We start from the raw sequence: 7,619 nt of genomic DNA, 5'->3' as shown, positions 1-7,619 counted from the left end.
TGCTATTTGGTTTCTTCCTTGGTGATCGAACTCGGGTCCATTGACGCGAGAGTGCGGATATCGGGATCACCTCATCGACTACGAACATCTCTTTTACGGCCGGTTGCTATCCGTAAACTGTTTTAATTTCTCTTGGTATGGGGAATTTCAACGCCTGGTGTAGTGTCGAGGGTACTGCCCCATGTTGTGAATCCATGGTCTCCCGAACAGAGCATTGTATCTCATATCTCCTTCGATCATGTAAAACATTGTTTCCTGAACGGTTCTGGTGGTGTTCAGCTATAGGGTTATTTCCCCTTTAGTGGTCTCACATGCCATGTTGAATCTGTTTAGAACTCGGACGACAGGCACAATTTGGTCCTGTAGACCCAGCAGCTCTACGACCCTCGATCTGATGATATTGGCCGTGCTACTGGATCAATTAACACACACTTAACTTGAGATTTATTTATGAGTACAAATATTACCAGTGCATCATTGTGTGGTTGCAAGATGCTTTCAGCTTCCTCATCATTGAAAGATACGGTTCCTTCTGGCACATAATCTCGAGTCCTTTTTCCCTTGTGATGGACACTTTTGTGTGTTTTAACGTTGGCCCCTAGGGGACGTCGACCCCACAAATGATCATGTTAATGACGTGCTGAGGTTCCTCTTTCTCGATCTGCTTATTGGATTCCCTATTCCTAAAGTGATTTTTGGCTCGATCACTCAGAAACTCTCGGAGATGTTCATTGTTGAATAACCAGACTATTTCTTCTCTCAGTTGTCGGCAATCTTCAGTTCTGTGGCCGTGAGTGCCATGATATTTACAGATTAGGTTGGGGTCCCTTTGGGCAGGGTCGGATTGTAATGGTCGGGGCCACTTGGTGTCTTTGATGCGTCCGATGGCTGATACGATGGCAGCACCGTCGACGTTGAAGTTGTAGTCTGATAACCTTGGCACTTCCTTAGGCCTGATGGGTCTATCAAAACCGCTTTTGCTCATGAGTCTCCGGTTATTATGACATCGGTCGCTTCTTCTTTCACTTCTCATAGGGTTTTGCCCAGACCCGTTACCCCTTCGGTCTTCATTGTATGGTTGATGTCGGTCTCTATTCGATCTTGGTTTATGATCAATGTCTCTTTTGGATCTGTCACTAGCTCTGACGGGATAAACGGGCCCGGAAGGGGCCCCGAGCTGATCATTTTTGACCCTGATTTTTGATTGGTACCAGCTATGAACATCTTCCCAAGTTATAGCTGGGTATTCTATCAGATTCTAACTGTTGTGAAGCCAACGAGCTTCGAGTTTTGAGTCTTGGGTGAAGGCCTGAACGGCCCAATCACCTGCGACTCAAGGAAGATCCATCCGTTCCATTTGAAACCTCGATACGAATTTCCTGAGCATCTCATTATCTCTTTGTTTTACCTTGAAAAGGTCCTATTTCCTGGTCTTGACCTTGATGGACCCGGTGTGCGCTGTTAAAAAGGAATATGCAAGCATAGCAAATGAGTCAATAGAATTAGGGGTTAAGTTATGATACCATATCATGGCTCCTTTCGACAAGGTCTCTCCAAACTTTTTCAGCCAGAACGGATTCCATTTAATCATCTTCTAGGTCGTTTCCCTTGATGGCGCATGTGTAGGAGGTTACATGCTCATTTGGATCGGTTGTTCCGTCGTACTTCAGAATTTCGGGCTTGCAAAACTTCTTTGGGATCAGCTTCGGGGCTGCGGTCGGAAGGAAAGGCTTTTGAATAAATTTCTTGGAATCGAAGCCCTTCAGTATCGGCGGCGCTCCTAGAATTTGATCAACCCTGGAGTTATAGGTTTCCACTTGTTTGTCATTGTTTTCGATTTTCTTTTCTACCAATTCCACCCGTTTTGTTAGTTATTCAAGCATATTTATGATCTCGGGGTTGGTCCCGGGTTCAGCTTCACTCGGCCTCTCCGTGACTGGTTCATTTCTACGAGTGTTTTCCCGGGATGGGTCGGACTCAACTTTGCTGGGGGCGCAACTTTGGTTCTGCAGTGGGGCTATCACTGCCTGTTGAGCCTGTAATATTTGGAAGATCACCCGCAAGTTGATCCCATCGCCCTTACTGTCGTGCGTATCCCTGGCTACCGACCTGGCTTCCCCGCGAACGCTAATTTCGAGGTCGGTGGGCAAGTTAGGATCGATGGCCACGTGGGAGCTAGCATCAATTGGGTCTGCGACCGGGGCCCCGTTAGGGTCAGCACTGTGAACCTCGTTGCTGGGCGCTATAATGTTGTTCTCGCCATAGTGGCCAGATTCAGCATCAACATTCAAAGTGGCAGATTGGGAGTTTTACATTTTTAATCTAGACCTGAAATTAAAAGCTCAAAGAACAAGTGTAAAATAGAGTGTGTTATAAAAATTTGTATCAAATTGCCACTATTATCCTTAGCCCCACGGTGGGCGCCAAACTATTTACCCTAAAAAATCGGATAACAATTGAATTTGTATGTGGTTTTAACGATATGCGGATTAATTCGATACAAATGATAGATTGTGTTATATTAAACAGATAAAAGACATAATAGATTATCAAATCACTTTGGGGGGGGGGGGGGGGTGATTGCGAACTTCAATAACAGCCTTAATGAATTGCCTGCCCGATCCCGGACTCACAATAACTAAGCACTGATGAACAAGAACAAAAGCTTTGAATAACAGAGTAAATAAAAGTATATTGCCTTTATGTCTGTGTTACAGTAGCTTTGAATAACAGAGTAAATAAAAGTATATTGCCTTTATGTGTGTGTTACAGTGTGTTTAATGTCAAACCCCCTGTATATAGTAGGGGAATTCTACTCAAAGTACTCCTATAAAAGGTAAAAATCTCTCGTTTAACCAATCACCGGATTTCTACCTATACGTGCCGAGATCCACGTCGTGATATCTGGTTGGTCACGAATACAATAACTTTCTGTTGGTGTGCTCGATTGCCTAATTGTGCTCTTTGAGGCCTTTGGGATTCGAATCGGACCCAGGATCATGGCCCCGATATTCCCGAGGGCGGGCGTTTTGCCCCGAACCCCACCTCGAGAGGCTCCTTGCCTCGATTTTGGTTTTTTGCCGCCGCGTCTCTTGCTCCGTTTATTCCATCAGAACCGAGGCGTCTCAAGAGCTCGGTTTCACACGTATACACAAACATAACACCGCAAGATTTAAATTGGTGGCAAACATAATAATCTTTCTTAAGTACGTTTTTGTCCCCAAACATAATTTTGTAAATTATAATCAAGGCTAGAAAAATATAAAAAGTTCTAACAGAAATTAATTAAAGAAGAATATTAAATTAAAACCTTCAAATGGTGACCAGGCCTTATTCATGTGGTTTGAATAACGGGTGATGTCGACCAATTCTAAGTGTGTATATATATATATCATTCTAAGTGTGTATATATATATATATATATATATATATATATTGGGACGAAAATACAGTAGTATACCTGGCAATAGGCCTTTTTTTGTGTTACAAATGTATGCTTTACGAATTACGGTGATCGTACAGCTCGATAAATGCTAGTACTAGCTAGTAGTAGACAGATAGTATTATCTTGTGCCAACCTGGAATCACTTCTTTTGTTTATGAACAAGATAATGCAGAGAGGAAACACCAACTTTTTTGTCAAGTTAAATGTTACGTATACATTTATTTATCATAAACATAACTTATAAATCAAAACTGAAGTATGAATTGTGTTAATCTTGATAATTATCTTGAGGCTTGAGGTTTTCTTTAAACAACAGTTTATTATATTCTGTAACAGCTCAAGAACAATATATAATACTTTTTGAAAATAATGGTCCGATCCCTCAAATGGAGAAATGAGCTTTCACTTACTTCATGAAAAGCAAGAGTTAAATAAATTGTACATCACTAGGTTCAAAAATACAAGGGATAAAGAAGACAACAAATTAATTCTAATAAAAAATATAGAAGGGATAAAGAGACAACAAAAATAATTCTAATCATCAATTACTCTCTCTTGTTGCCTTCCCTTTCTGCTATCATCTTTTTATCTCTACTAGGTTACTGAGAAGTGAGAGCTCATTTTTGTTAGAAGCCATAAAAAGCAGTGGCAAAAATTAAAAATGTCATTTCTTTTGAGATTTAATAGCTTCTGTAACATTACTCGTCTTCAGCTTCAAAAGCCCCAGCAAAATGTAGTAGACCAGAGTGATTGGAAGGGCTATTAACATCCCAAATATAACCTGCACTCACCAATACCACTATTATAAGGCAATTGAAATTCTAAAACTAAAGAGTTTAGATTCTATGCAGTGACGGGCGATAAAACATAACACAAGTAAGTTACTTGAAAACCAAAACAAAGTGCAGTTAATGGCAACACTATATGTTAGTAACTCCAAAAAAATGGTGAATAATTTGTTGGAAAAAGTCGAATTACACCTAACGTGTAATGCACTATTGGTGCATAATTTAATTAAAATATGCTGAACATTGTATTCTTTTGCAAGTTTGTGGAGTCCCTCACCCTGGTGCTCAGTATAATCGGGATGAACATTGTATTCTTTTGCAAAGAACAAAAGGAACAATCCCTTGAGGTAGAGCTGCCTGAAAATTAAAGTATACAAAACAATTACGTCGTTCAGTTGATATAAGTTGTTGCATTGTAGCCTTATAGGTCCTTTACCTGAACTATTGCAATGTGCAAAAGAACACCTCGAAGTCCAACAGCGATGGAGGCTGCGGCCATGACTGCTGGACCAGTGATGAATCTCACTGCCATAGAGAAGGAAGCAATTGTTTTTCCACAGGCAATCATTCTAGGCTGCAACGCCATGAACAAACCTGCAGTTTATGAAACAAGATCTAGCGCGCTGTAACTACATAGCCTAAATCTTAGTTCGACTTTCTAAATGTTTAGTCACAATAAACGTACCAAGACTAAACATTGCCATTCCAAGACCAGCATCAGAGAGAATAGATATTGATTTGGCTATAATCACAGGCATCTCAACATTCCACCTAAGAACATTGAATTATTCAATATTGGAATATCATAGGCGTGATCGGAATGGATGCAAATAATTCATATAGTCGACATCAACTAGTTTGGAATTGATACATAAATTTTATGAAAAACACATTTAAATCAAGAAAGTTTCTGTATACCTGAATGAGACCAAGGACCAAGTGAGGCCAATGAGACTGGAATAAGTATTTGGGTTCCTAACAAGTTTTCGCCAGACCATAATCAAAAATAAGTCTGGTCATAACACTAGCAGGAGGCATAGCAGTAGCCTTAGTTTCATTAGCAGTCTTGGGAACAGCTCAACCGTAGAGCTTGAGCCTAGCTTTTTTAGCACCGGTCCTTCCTCGATCACATCCATTAGGGTTCTTATTACCGGGAATGAACTCTTCTCGGCAAAAAATCATCGTAATCTAATGTGCAAAAATATATGAAATCAATCATTAAATGAAAATTAAATGCCAAGAGCATAATATTCAACTCAGCGAACTTCATATGAATATTAGCGGATGTGACCTTTGATAACACAAGTGGTTTCCTCAACTTCACACTATACATGTATAGTTTAAAATGTCAAAAACTTTAGGCAGGGGCGAAGCCACCCTATGGTTAGGGTGGTCAATTGACCACCCTTTATCGGAAAATTACACTGCGTATATGACTAAATATATACTATGTTTTAGAGGTACATAACATATATTGAACACTCTTTGTCGGATTTTTTTTTTTTTACTTATTTCAAGATTGAACACCCTAGCTTCGCCACTCACTTTAGTTACATGCAAATGTTATCTTAAAAGATGGGAATAGTAATATTGACAAATATTTTGCACTCAATAACTTCAAATCTTGAATCAAGTAGTGCCTATGCAAGCGATTGTTACAAGTAATGCATGCATGACTCACGAGAAGACAAAAGTGGACCACAATTTCAGGAACTTTGCTATTAAAATGGCCAAAGCTATACCTGAAAACAATTAAACTATACTAGAAGGCAACTAAATTGGGCAGCAGCTTAACAAAAAATACACAGTTTCATCTAATGCTATAACAAAGTCAAATCAAGAAACATATTTAGTGCATCACAAAGTTAAAAGTACCTACAACAAGCATAGGATCACAAAAGAAAAAAAATAGTGTACTCATCCAAATCTAGACAAACAAAAACTAACTAAAATACTAGTATAAAAATAGTCAAAAACATATGAGATACCAATTGTTACCAACCTTTTGGGTGAGCTCCAACACCAAGCTCATTACCATATTCTCCTCCTCTGAACACATAATTCCACCTTCAGAGCTGGTGAAGCATTTGAACTCCAAACAAACATATGAAGATCTTTACCACCTTCAGTTCCATTAGCTTTTTTCTTGGCCCCTTGGTCCACGTAGCAGGTGAAAAAATTCCAGCCATTAGCAGGTGCAGGGTACCCTACATTACCCTGTCCATAAACCCCATTTGCCCTCCCACCAAATCCATTCTCCTCATCAAATCCCATGTTGCCAAAATTTGATGTCCTAGGACTATATTTGCACTTTTCCCATTCACAATTGAGTACAAATCAGTGTGGTTAAAGCTTGAACTCTAGGGTTTGGATTTCTTGAAGATTGTAAGAGTAAATCTCAGCATTGGACAAGTTTGATGGTCTAGGGGTTAATGAAAACACCAAGTGTTAAGTCCATGTGACATTCTTGAAAAAACTTCAGACCTTGAACTACAGGATTTTCTCACAGTTACATGAAGTTTACCATCTTCTTCACCAACTTCAGCTTGAGTTTCTAATGGTTCTTTCCCATCTAATGACATAACATCAGAGTCAATTTTAAAGGAAACAATATCCCCTGCAGTGTCAGGAAATTGCTCAGCAATAAGCATTTCTTGCACCTCTATACTCAAACAAGAAAAGCATCAAAGTATACCAAATGATACACTGAAGCACAACAATTTGAACCATTAAACTTCCTGAAGCCTTCATCCATCATACCCTTTTAACAAAGGGATGCCCATAACTAAAGTGGTTTGGTAAAGTGGAAAGAGAGATAACAAAGTATAATGGACCATTCAGAAGGGACCCCTTGAGCTAATTCTTGAACCAAATGGCTAAAACAACAAAGAACTATGACTTTTTGCAAAGTGTCAGCAGCTATGAACTTATAGTTCATGGCATAAGGATTGTTGGATGCAATGAAGTGAAAGATAGCAATGGAACTGCAAAAAAGAGCCACAAATCTGTTGATTCCTGAACATTGATCTGGGCTGAAAATTTTCCACCATTTTACTGAACCATAAGCCAATATCATGGCTACATACAGTGGTACTACAGCTGTGAGAACATGGTAAAGGTCTGACAGTGAAATCATGTTTTTCTTTTTTTTTTTTCCTACACTTAAATGAAAAGAAGAAACCCAGATCAGAATATGGTTTTGAGTACAAAAATCAGATGGGGTTTACACTCATGAAAGAAAAAGAAAGAAAAAACATGTTTTTCTTTCAAGAAACTGATTTTCAAGATTAACCAAAACAGAGTGAGCCTATGAACCAAGTGAAATATAGCAGAAGAAAAGGTGTAGGTAGCTAAAGACAGTTCATTTATCATGGTGTAAAAGCTAA

General features: G+C 39.2%; 1 pseudogene; it reads right to left on the bottom strand.

Moving 5' to 3' along the window:
* Positions 1 to 1,871: 1,871 nt before the first annotated feature.
* Positions 1,872 to 7,568, bottom strand: LOC109241208 (annotated as a pseudogene).
* Between the last annotated feature and the right edge of the window lie 51 nt (positions 7,569 to 7,619).

The sequence above is a fragment of the Nicotiana attenuata genome, unplaced genomic scaffold (genome assembly GCF_001879085.1).
Source record: "Nicotiana attenuata strain UT unplaced genomic scaffold, NIATTr2, whole genome shotgun sequence".
Taxonomy (NCBI): Eukaryota; Viridiplantae; Streptophyta; class Magnoliopsida; order Solanales; family Solanaceae; genus Nicotiana; species Nicotiana attenuata.
The sequence above is the reverse complement of the archived record's forward strand: the minus strand, read 5'-3'. Positions and strand labels throughout refer to the sequence as shown.